The sequence below is a fragment of the Ruditapes philippinarum genome, unplaced genomic scaffold (genome assembly GCF_026571515.1).
Source record: "Ruditapes philippinarum isolate M1 unplaced genomic scaffold, ASM2657151v2 ctg625_1_1_1_1, whole genome shotgun sequence".
In the NCBI taxonomy this organism is placed as follows: domain Eukaryota; kingdom Metazoa; phylum Mollusca; class Bivalvia; order Venerida; family Veneridae; genus Ruditapes; species Ruditapes philippinarum.
In genome coordinates, this window is record NW_026853337.1 from 434,412 (window position 1) to 447,876 (window position 13,465).

Here is a 13,465-nt window from a genome sequence, read left to right on the forward strand (position 1 = left end):
CTAAACTAGAGTATAAATAGAAAGGTCCTTAATACATAAAACAGAAAATATCTCCAGATACATACAGAATTGCAGAAAGTAATACACATCAACTTCATAAAGCACCGGTAAATGCAAAGGACTTAAAAAGGTACAATGATCCAGATATTTGTGAAGTTTCAAAGTGATGATGAGCACATAAATGATGCACAATCCAGTTCAATTGACCATAATGATCAGTTGAATAACCCGGACCAAGGTCATGTTTGTTTGTTTCATTTTACGCCTTTTCCAAACAGCATTTCAGTCATATAGGCGGGTTGTTTCCTAACCATCGTTCCTAGAGAAAAACACCAGTACAAGACTACCTTCCTCCGACCAAGGTAATGAAACAAATAATTATGACATTGAAACTAATCAAGATGACCAAAGACAGACCCAAAAGAAGTCAGGTAAGTGGCCGAAACAATTAGATATTCAAAGCGAAAAATCCCCTACACTAACTACTTCAAACAATAATGATGGGGTATGGTACAAGGCAAACATAATTTTGAAACTAATAATAAGAAATGGTATGAAAGAATACCTTATTGAATGGAGCAATAAAAAGTATAAGCCTACTTGGCAAATAGATGTAAATGTTAGTACTGAAACGTTTGTTCGATACACTAAAAGTTGAAAGAAAAGAAAAAGACAGTACAGATATTTCAATACATAAGTATTACTTAGGTTCAACCCCTATAAATGAGTTGTTATGTTCAAAGACTCATATAGTATTTCAAGTTCTCCAGGTTGTTGACTAATATACTTGGCCTATGGTATTTAAATTCTTTTTCTTGAATATAGTTCAGGTCTGTGTTGAATGTGTGAATTGAATAAATGGTCTTTTCTCTCTTTTTACTTCTAATATTTAGTTCAAAGGTTAGGCAGATAAAACTGATCACTTTGTTTGTGCCTTTAGTGATTCTTTTCATTTCCTTGTATTCTAGAATTTGTTCAGTATTTTTGTTGTAATAGAAACAAAAAGTTTTGTGCTTTAGTAAATGAAATGTTAGTTGAGATTAATAAAAAACGAAAGTTATGATAAATGGTACAATAGCTACTATTGATATATTGTTGCAGGAAAAGAAAAATTCCAATTAAAAGTAGAAGTAAGCGTGCCATTTTACCTTTTATTGGAGATTTCTTAAGATCAATATTTGACACAGCTAGCCAGACATATGAATTTATTAAACAAAATATCAAGCAATCTGACCAAGTATGTAGAACAACATGATGATGATCTTAGTACATGAAAGCTGTTGTTGAAAATGAATAATATTGTTAAAGGGTTGGAAGAAAATCATTTGGCTATTGAACATATTCAAACTCAGTTGTTTGAATCATTTGATAACTTGAAATCTTTTTCAACAATGGGTGTATTCATTTCTAAGCAAATTACAAAAATCTAGACAGCTGGAAACTATTTGCTTTGGTAGTTTAGCACGGAGGACGGTAGACTGGTACTGATGTAACTCTCCAGGAACGATGGTTAGCCGCCTATATGATTGAACTACTGTCGTAAAAAGGCGTAAAGGCGTAAAAATGAAACAAACAAACAAAACCTGATCATATCGCTATTACTTATGATATACGACATTGTTCATCTTTTGAAAATCAGGAACTTCAAAAATTCAAGTTTAATAAGATTGTGCAGTGTGATATTAATAATTATTTTTTTAGCTATTAAGAAATCTTGTGAATTCACCTTGTTTAAAAATGACAAAATTTTAATGAAAACAATTGTAATTTTAGATTTTAATAGGCTGCTTTTGATGATTGTCAAGGTCACTAAAGATGATAAAATATAGAGATTTTGTCCAGAGCATATCTCTTTCACATACAGAGGGATTTAAATGAAACTTTATACAAATGTTCACCACTATGAGAAGCCATGTCGCGCCCATAAACCCAGGCCTCTAGGTCAAAGGTCAAGGTCACACTTAGAGGTCATTGCAAAACGGTTGTCCGGAGCAAAGTTTCTACATGCATATAGGGATTTCAATATAACTTGACACAAATGTTTACTTTTGTGAGACGGAGTGTCAGGTGCAAAAATTAGGTCCCTGCGGCCAAGGTCAAGGTCACACAAAGGGGTTGTAGATACAAAAGCAAACAATACATTATTTATATATCTATTGTTATATTATGGTTCATTTGTTGTAGAAACCGAAAGTGCAAAATGCCAACGTGTTGATATTAAGTCGGATTTGTTTGTAATTGTATATAAGTGGGCTTATTTAAGTTAAAAATGAATACAGACATATTTTCAATCATAATAGTACCAAAACAGACTTTGTTTTCTTTTGGATGTCTAATAAATACATTCGTTTCACATAATTGAGATTACACTCTTTGTTTCTGTTTACATCTGAAACTACTTTTGTGAGGTATAAATATATAAGCTTCGCTTTGTGTTTTGTTTCTATCTTTTTATTTTATCACACACCCGTGCCGATTTTGCGACTCCGTAAGTATGGTATTGCTCGGCCGTGCATATATTTTGACGTGACGTCATTAACATTATACAAACATAGTGTAAAGACAGCTAAATATTAGCGTTATACTATAAGCGCGTCAGTGATAAATGACTCTTATTTCACTTTAAACGGTCTTTATTTTTGATATGTGATAAATAGAATATTAAATTCGTGTATGTTTATTACTGAATCTATTGCACAAGTTGATTAAAATTATATTATGCGAGCCTCTGCCGAGAATAATATTCAACGAGTGTAGTAAAATCAGTATTGAACTTTCACTAATTCAATATCCTCTATATCTCAAAATATACAAGTTAAGCGGGGTAGTGATGTTGATACAAGTAAAGCATTAGTGATGTTGATATGATTATACGTTGACGTCATTTTGATAACAGCCGTCAAGACGTCGTTGTTGTTCCCGCATACACATAGCGTACGTCTTTCCGACATTCTCCCGGCCACGAAAGGATTACGATGTAGAAATGATTTCTAATGGATACAGTTTCACAATAGGTCTCGAAGTGACAAGTCCATTGCTCGTGCGTAAAATTGCTGCTCGTGTGAGACCGTCATTTGAAGTAAATTAACTGCTGGATTACGCCTAGTTACCACTGCATCATAAATATGTACAACGTCGCCAACCGGAACTGTTGTTTCCTGTTGTTTTGTGGTACTGACTCAGTGACACTTTCTTGATGGTGGTTTTTCTTAATCTGATAAGTCGCTCCCACTAACCACCAAGCCATGGTAATGACTTAGGTATGAATCTCCATTCAGTACCATGGCTGCGAAGAGAGTCATTAATTGTCGTTGATCTCATGAGTTATTGAATGGTATTTGCTGCTGCGTTGAAGGTTGCTGCATTGTCTGATATCATTAAATGGGGTAGGGATTTTCGACAAGTAAATCTTCTGAACGCTTGGATGAAGGTTTATTCTGATAAATCTAGTACCAGCTCGAGATGGACAGCTCTTGTTGAAGCGCACGTAAATAGACAAATATAAGCCTTTTGCTCAATTCAAGAATTGCTGCATACATACAGTTCTCCCGAGAAATCAACCCCGGTCAGTGTAAATGGAGATGTATCTTGTACTCTTAATCTTTGGTAGAGGGGGTTGATCTGGTGCTGTATATGGTTTGCCTTTTACCATTCGACATTGGACGAATTGCCGGAGAAGGCTTTGTATATACGGTATCCAGTATCTCTGTCGTAAATGTGTTATCAATGCACTTGCGCCTGTGTGAAGTTGGTTCTTATGTGCGTCTAAAGCTAGTGACCGTGTTAAAGATGTTTTGCCGGATGTTAATATGGAAATCTAATTAATTCTGTTACTGGTGCATTGTGGAATCTCCCGCCACATCGTAGAAATCAATCTTCATCCCGAGAAAGTCGTAAATGTATCACTAGAGTAAGGTGTTACAAATTGAATTCAGATTATTGGTCTCAGACTGACTCAGAACTGGGTGCTATGTAGCCACAGTCGTTCAGCCTCTTGTAACTCTTGAACGGTTAAAGGTTCGAGTCTTGACATTCTTCTGACTCTGTTTCTTGTACGACAATTACGGGTAAAACATTTCACATAGGCAGTCACTCCGAGTAGCTTCTTATAGAGGCTGAATATTTCTAAACATCAATGAGTTGGTGAATTCTTTAAAAGGGCTGTATAAGGTACAAACACCTTTCATGGTTTAAATCATTTTCTTCATGTTCGGTTGTTGTAAACAAAATGTCATTGTCATTTGCTTGCCAGCTAGGCCAACTATTAATGTCAGGAAGCCATTTTGGTCCATTATTACATAAGCTGCTTTTCTGGAATTCTTTGAAAGAGGACCAGAAAGCAAGTATCCTATCTTAGACTGGACAGTTGTGGGACCATTACCACGGATCACTCTGTTACTGACAATATCCCAGTTCTTATCAGCACCAATCAGAAGTGATGTATTGAAAGTGGAGTCATCAGTAACCGGTTGCGTAAGCCCCCGAAGATACGGAAGTGCTTGGATATTGCCAGTAATAAAGTGACAAAATTGTATTGGTCCAGCCAAGATAAAAAACACTCTAGCTGCATTGTCGTGGAGTAAAGATCTAAGATATGTGAACTTCTGTTAGTCCGATAAAGAAACGATATTGTGTACACTTGACTCAAACGATTCCAAAAATGTGTGCCATTCTAAAATGTTGCCAGTAAATATACGTAGCGTAAGTTTCGGCTGTTTGTGAAATTAAGAATACTATCCGTTATGTAGAAATGTCACTTACATGTCCAACGGAAGTACTGTTGGTTATGTTACCGGAATGATACTGGTATCGAAGCAGTTTCCGATAAAAATGAGGTTATTTAAAAATTACTCAAATACCACGTCTCCAATTTAAATACATTTTTGATATGAAGTACAGTAAATAAAAAAGAGAATCCTAAAGTGTGCATGCGCATTACAAAAAAGGGCTCCAACGGGAGGTGTAAATTAGCCATAATTGACGTGCCAAAGAAGAAGTTTCCGAAACATTTTTTAATCGTTGATTCTGCGGGTCGATATTTACTTTATTATAAGACTTTTTAAAGACCTCTTTAGGCAAATAGTATTATCTTATATAGGGGTTTAAAAGAAAATACTCTGAAATTCTGATGAGATTAAATATGACATCTACAGTGATTTTTCACCGAAAATATTATTACGTATTATAATTGGTGTATTATAGGTGATGAGAAAAATTAAAAGACGTATATACAGAAGAAAAAGAAATTAACTACTTTCCACGGCCATAGATTGTATGTTAGTACCCCGAGTGTAACTTTATTGTATTAATGGGGGATTAATTTACAAGTACAAAATATCTATCTACCTAAATCTACCAGAATGTTATCTGCAACACATATAAAAAGAAAAAAATCAATTTGTAACAGAACATGAATAAAAAAATATCCAACATACTTTAAGCATAAACTTGCCGTTTTGTATTAAACAAGTTAAATAAAGTTCATTATTTAGTTCTCAGTTCTTCATTTATTTTGTTTTTCATTCTTCCTCATAGAAACGTGGGAAGTAGGCTTCGCAGTACCACTGCACATTATCTTCATTCAAACTCTCAATAAGAAGTTTCTTCTCGCTCTCACACAAACATTCGAAACGGTACCAACCAGTTTTAACAGTTTTAACACACAAATCATTATCACATCCATACCACTCAACAACATACTGCTCATCAAACACGCTTCCTCTTACAATACACGTATACTTCCTATCATCTAACTTTCCAAATTTCTCCTTCCTCTCTCTTTCTCTTAACTTCTCTTGCTCCATTTCATTTTTCATGGCAGCATAATACCACCACCCTCCATAGTTTGTGTTGGCCAAGGGGGGAAACTTGAAAAAGGTTCTCCAGTAACCTCAGCTACAATTTGTCCACTCTCCATAATTGATCTGAACTGACCTGCTAATTTCTTGGAACGTGTCCTATTGGAAGACCAGCAACATCTTTAAGTTTCAACTGGCGTTTTTCATATGTCACTAAATCATGCTTAACAACTGTAAATGAGTCAAGTCGTGGAATAGAGTGAAATAAGAAAGCCCAGCGCGGCAAAATTCAAAATGTTGCAGGCTCGGTTTGATTGAGCCTGTTGTCAAGTGCAAACTACCGTCCACGCCCCTAGCACCAGCTTAAGCAGAACTCAACATTTATCATGAACTGGTAAAATTTAGAATTTTGAAACATCCGCGCAGATGTGTTCATATGGCGGTTATCATGGAACCTTCAATGTGATACGTTAGTGCAATTCCATGAAAAGCGGCATATGGTCTCCAAGTAAAAAAAATGCGTGTGCCCTAAACGAGAAAACAATGGGCGGAACTAAATAGAATGGAATTTTGAAAGGGGATCTGAGGTTATGAAGCCTGCATATCACAGATATTACGTCAAAAGACAAATTTAAAAAGCAGGCCTCATATCCTAAGGGTGATTCAACAGTTTTCAATTGAGGAATACTGGAACCACCCAATAAATCTATCTATCTATCTACCCAACAAGAAAGATGCCGAAAAGATAGAAATTAAATACAACAAGCACAACAATAATGTCGTGCTGAACGATCTTTAAGGATCGAAAATATAACATCCCTGATTGAATGTACGGGGCGACTTTTTACAGCCACCACACGGCACAAACAAAGCAACACTAAACTTGCACATTCATCATGGATATTAGTATATTCTGCTTCAACAGGTAAATGGGTAGGGGGTGTAGTTAAAGGTGGTTTGATTTGAAACACATGATATCCTTTTATAACAGATTTTTTAGAGTCATTCTCTAATTCACTGTGGTGTCTGGAATGTTTGCTGGAGGAATACTTGCTGTTTGCTCCTGAAATGAGATAGACATCTGGTAAGACATTGTTTTTGTTTAAACCGATATTTCATTTCATGATGTGAAGTTATTCATGAATTGTAATTTACATGGTTGAATGTGATGCTTGATTGTTACTGGTTTGAGCATCCATTTCATCAAACAGAAATTCTTCAAACTGAACATGCATGTTGATTAAGTATTTGCCATTGTTTACATTAAATAAAATCTGTTAAAACTTGTTACATTCTAAACATTTTAAGTCAACATGTATTGAAGGACTTGAAATTTGGAAATAACTGATTATTATACACATTATTTCTTTAATAAACATCCTACTTAAACATATAAATGCCAAACTTTAAGCACCATAGTGGACAAAAACATGACTTCTAATCACAGTCAGGGCAAATAAATGGCTGATCTTCATCAACAGGAGTGGACAGACAGTCTACATGCATCTAACCATCACACTGGTCACATTGTATCCAAAGCTGATTGGTACCAGATTCAGTATCTTCATCCCATGTAAGAAAACATCCTTTACAGAAGTCTTTCGATATTGCATCAGCTATAGTTAGTTTGTCTCCATGCTTACTGCTTTTGTAGTGATTTTTCTTTTCAGTCTGAGCTCCTTCGCCTTTCTTTGGATTTGACTTAGACTTTCCTTTCCTCTTACATGTGACTGTTTTCAGTTGTTTGTTTTTGTTTTTTGTTTTATATACTTGACCTTGCTTTTCTTTCTTTTTCAGCAAACAATTTAACTTTGTCTAGTTGCTTCAATGACATTGAACGGATACATTCTGGAGAAGTAAGGTTGTCTGGTAAAGTGTTCAGAAGTGTTTTTCTGGCAGATTTTAGTGTTTCTAAGGCCTTTAGGAAAACCAGAGATTCATTTAACACAGGTGAAGTGAAACATCTAGAAGTCGGTGATTGCAAAGTTTATGGAGTTTCTCTAATTTCAGCTTCAACATCCCTTTCTGAAGATGTCTGACTAGAGGAACCATGTAGAGCTACGTCAGCAAGCATGTCCAATCGGGTCATCTCCTTCTTAGAACTACTTTCTAGTTCTACTGATAAAGATGTACTGCTAACTATGTTAGCCTTCCTATATAACTACCTGTACACAACAAAGCATGGTGACTGTTCCTCAACATCATATCCCTCACCTAATCTTTCCTATATTTAGTGCGAACAGGGGTAGACAGTGTTGTTTCAAAAATATCAAGAGCTCCTTTTGCATTACTCTTCTATCATACTGCTTTCGTGTGATTGTGTCTCTGGATTTGAGAAATTTTTGCAGGTTTAAGCTGATCAGTCGATATTGCTGATGCATTAACAGGATATATTCCTGAAGACTGGGAAGCATTTATCACAGTGAGTGGTTTGTAGAATTGTAGAAAAGCCTCTGCTAATTTTTCAGCAAAGACTTTCTTCCCAATAGATTTGTCTGGGTTTTCACGGCTGTATTTTCTGGACACTAAGTGCCACTTTGCTTTCAGTGGACCAAATACTCCCTTATCTTAAGGTTGCATTAAGTGTGTTGCATTTTGAACAATCCTATAGAGCTCGATACCCTTATCCTTAGCTTTCATAAACACTGTGTGGTCTACGTGGCTACTTACACTATCCATTAATAATACAACAGGGCGGTCAGTTCCAGGAACTTTATCAAAGTGATCTATAAACTTCGAAAACGTTGCAATGTCCATCCAACCTTTTTATTGAAGGCAATGTCACTACCTTCTGAAGCACCATTTAATGGATTGAACGACCTTGGTTTTGGTTCCTGATAACCAAAAAAATAGTGACTTCATCTGCGGATGTTTCTAAATTCAAAATTTTACTATTTCATGTTTAAATGTTGAATTCTGCTTAAGCCGGTGCTAGGGGGCGTGGACGGTAACTTGCACTTTCCAGTACCGTCCATGAACAGACTCAAAGAAACCGAGCCTGCAACATTTTCAATTTTGCCGTGTTGGGCTTTCTTTAGGGATTCTGTATTTACCTATTTCATCTGTCCACTTGCACTTCCACAGTACATGACGGTTAGCCTTGGTTTACCCGCTGTAATGTGTGGCACTGCAACATCCCTCCTTGATGGACCAATATCTTTAGCCATGTTGCTTTCCATGTTGAATCCTGTCTTATCTGCATTTCAGATACAAGAAGGCTTATCAAGACATCGTATGCTAATCAAGAAGTCTCTATATCCCGAATACCACTTATCTGTGACATTCTTAGTTACCTTTGAACGTTTCAGCTCAAGCGGAGTTTCTGCTCTGTTGTCTATTATGTGTGAATTTTTGTTCTTGAATGCAGCATACCACTGGTACCCAAGTCTTCCATTTTAGAATGGCGTTTTTCTATTCTCTTTTTTCACAATATCTTGGACAAAGTCAAGAAACTCACATGTTCTAAGACCCATTCCTCTCTGTTCCATTTCACTTAACCATAAGGCCATACTTTCTTCCTCTGCTTCAGTGAAAATAGTCCTTTCACCTTTTCAATTTCTACTTCACCTGAATACCTTCTATGCAGAAAACCATAAGACAAACTATATTCCTGAGCAGCTTTTCTCAAAGACAAATTATTGTTATATACGCTATAAAAGGCTCTCCATACACGTGTTTTATTATCTGGCGTCATTCGTTTACCCCTGTACTTCTTTTGAATTGCCTTTGCAGATTTCTGTGCAGGACTACATGTTGTATGGACAGACCTTTTCTTCCAAACCATATCCTTAAATAAACAAAAAAGTGGCTTAATGGTATACCTATATTTAGTTTTAAGGGGAAAGACAACAAATTACAGGCACTCAGGCTTTAGTTAAAATTGTTTACCCCTTTTCACTTTATTTTGTATACAGGAGCAAGGACTGTGAATGCCATGTACTATTTTGACATGAAACAATAGTATAAACATTTATCAATACTTTATGTTTACATTTGTATCGCATCCATACTGTTGAGATTCTCCTTCACAAAACGTGTGATCCGCTACTAGTCAGTTTATGCTATCGGATATTCAAATCTATATTTCAAGGAAAAAAACGGAACAAATTGGAAAGAACTATTTCGAATAAAAGTTTATATATTTACCTTGCAAACTGCAAATATTTATCGCTGAAAGCTTCTTCGATTATTCTCTCGTCGCGTGAATATTTTTGGCTGCTAGCCATTTGTTTTGGAAAAGTTGTTCCGGTTAGGTGGTTTCCTGCTTACATTTGTTAGTGCATGATTGAACGGGAAACCAGCTGCAATCGTGCCAATAGCAACTTTTCGGCCCTTTCCGTCACTCTTCGAATTAATGATAATAGCCGAGGTAGTTCCGATTGCAATCGTGATAATTCGGGCGATTCCGTCATACTGCGGAATCAGAGCTATTTTAGTTACTTCGGTAATCCCAGTTTGTTTATATAAATAGGATTTCTATTTTTACTTGATTTATCGAAATTGTTCCGTTTCAATTCTTTTTCAAGACGCAAAAGTTAATTTCTTTTATAATTGGTTTTTGTCTTTATTAGTTTTATACAATAGAGAGTAGTTACTGAAGTAGTATTCTGTCTGCAAAGGGCGGTTCTGCTTACCAAAATATCGTTACCGAATCACGCAGAATATTAGTGCATGATCAGGCTATATATAGATCTACTGACAGAGGTGAGGTAATCAAAAATAGCCCATCCATATCATTAACCTTACCACGTGTTGTCGGTGTATCTGTGATAATAGATATTTATCTGTAACATAGTTGAATTGGTACAATGCACGTTACGAAGTCTTTTAGTGCATTTACTTGTCTCTAAAGCTGCTATATAAATGAAATTAGCAACTGCCAAAACGAATGACTCTCTCTGCGAAAAAAGTGGAGATGAAATGTTCAGTATGATAGATATATAGATCTCCACGTGAGAGCCAATGTTAGTATTTTTAAGATTGATTATTTTCTTTATTAGTTTTATACAATAGAGAATAGATTTCGAATCGTTTTTGACAAAAAAAATATTCGTTTTTACAAAAAAAAAAGTTGCTACTGTTATCGTCAGCATGTTCCCGTTCAGTTATAATCCCTCTTTGGTCCAAATTTGCACGCATAACACTGGTGCTCAAACAAATGGGCACAAGTGCTCGTCCATTCTTGGGCTTACCCTACCTATCCCTTTAAAAGCGAAACTTTTTTTCGAGAAAAAAAAACTAAATAAACCCTTTACGATATACAAATACCGTAATTCAAAAAAATTGTGATAATAAATTGAAAAAAATTTTTTTTTAAAGGGATGGGATTATGGCACAACTGAGCAAGCCTTTCCTTTTAAAAGTAAACTTTATTTATTTTCAGTTTCGAACGACTCTCACAAACTCCGGATGCAAAAACGCTTTACTCGCTTTCCATTAATTAAGATTAAAACAGAGGCTTCTTTCCTGCTGTAATAGTAACCGTCTCAGGATAATGCATACAGCAGTTGACTGCAATAATTTTTATTATGGCCCGAAGATAAATATGTAAATTATTGTTTATCCAAAGTAAGAGTGACCCGCTATTTGTTACGATCCGGTAATGGCGAGTTGACAATATATATTTCATTGAAATGATAATTTGATTTAATATGTGTGAGACACTATAGCAACTGATATTGCTATGAGAAAAGAAAGAGTTATTTTTATAATTCTAATGGGGGCATATTTAGTTCCCCCCTGAATGTAGGAATATGTTACTATTCAAACAACTAGGTTTGAAATTACATACCTGAACGTTTCACAATTTCCTGGACTTAGCATCTCACCATCCTTCTTGTAAGAGGAAACCCCTGTCCAGTCATGTACAACACAAAATTTACCAATCCACCCGTCTCCTCTTTTGTCAGTTGCTTTTCTGGGCCCTTTTTCGTCCTAACATCCGGATTTTTCACGTGGTCATGCACGGTTGTTCTTGGCATATTAAATTCTCGTGCTGATATCCGAATGAACCCAACATAATTGTGGTTTGTTCACTTCTGAACATAATGACCTCTACACCGAACAGTGTATCATCTGAACTGAACATAATGATAGGACCCAAAAAAACAACACTGAACATAACGACCTTTGCACCGAACAACACATTGACTTGACTGAAGAAGATATAATCAGCACAGTGCCATTTAACAGTTCTGTTTCACGACTGAACAGAATGAATAAAGCACCCAACAGCATGTCATTACAACTGAAAATGATGAAAGTATCACCAAATAATACTCTGCCTCAACCAAACAAAATGACAGTACTACTCTCTGTTCATTTTCATGATTGAACATAATGAGAAGAGCACCAAGCAACATAGTATTATAACCGAACATAATAACTGAAACACCCTACAACATATCTTTTTAACTCAACATTATTGTGTTACCGCATTCCTGATTGTTATAACGACTTATGCATCCGACAATACATTGACTTGGCTGAATAAATACAGTCAGCACAAAACATAACACTTCAATAACTGATCACATTAGGATTTCCACCCAGCATATTGTATCTCGGACTCAACAGAAAGACATTTAATCAGGTATATCATTCATACTTAACATAAGACAGGTTAATTGTAATAACTAAAAAGGATAAATTAAACTCTGTAAAAAATTTAAGTAGTTTTAAAATACTTAAGTATATACTAAATTAAGTTATCAAAACTATCTAAGACCAAAAAATTATTAACGGGACCTAAAAGCTAAAGGTCATTTATAAAGCAAGGTCAATGTATGTATCATTAAAAGTCTATTCTCAAAATATTGAAGACAAATTCATTCATAGATAACTAAGATATAGCCTCTTAGGTACATTGTTGTCATATTTTCTAAGTTAGAAAATACATAATTATAATTATCTCAAACTTAAACTGTCAAGAGTTGCGAAACATGATGCGCACGCACGCACGCACACACACACACACACACACACGCACGCACGCACGCACCACACACCTACGCGCACATACAAGATGCATTGTAATTTTGCATTGAAAGTTCATGTTTGTCTTCCATATACTAATTATAAAGTTTTATTGTCAATCAAAACCAAAAAAGTGAGAATTCAAAAATTAATAATTTAATGTTAAACTCATACACATGTTATATACATGTACAAACTATAATTTCAAACCAAACTTAAGACAACAAATACACGCATGTCCTCAAAAACTGAAATATATACAGAGGAGAATTTGCATAGCTGTTGACACTGATATGTCATTTTCTTCTTTGATTAATTCAATGTTAATTAATTGGTCTATAGTGGAAAATCTTCAATACCATACATAATAATGTTGTTATCATAGTTTGGTGACCTTTCTGTTGAAAATGCGTCAGAGTTAAATCGTTTACATATACAAAAATGTACATGCACAGTGTGTTAACTGGAGTGCAGGTATTAGTTACCGGCACTCCTGAGCACGCCCATTGATTGGCTAATTTTTGCTGGGGTTTACTTATTGTGACGGCAGAGAAAGGAAACGCGACAGAAATATGATATTCAGATGCTTGTTCATTGGTTCCTTTCTTCTGGGGTTTCATAGTGCGACAACAGGGAACGTGTTTTTATGTTTGACTATGATACAATAGAGAAAGAACACCACCATTTGATAC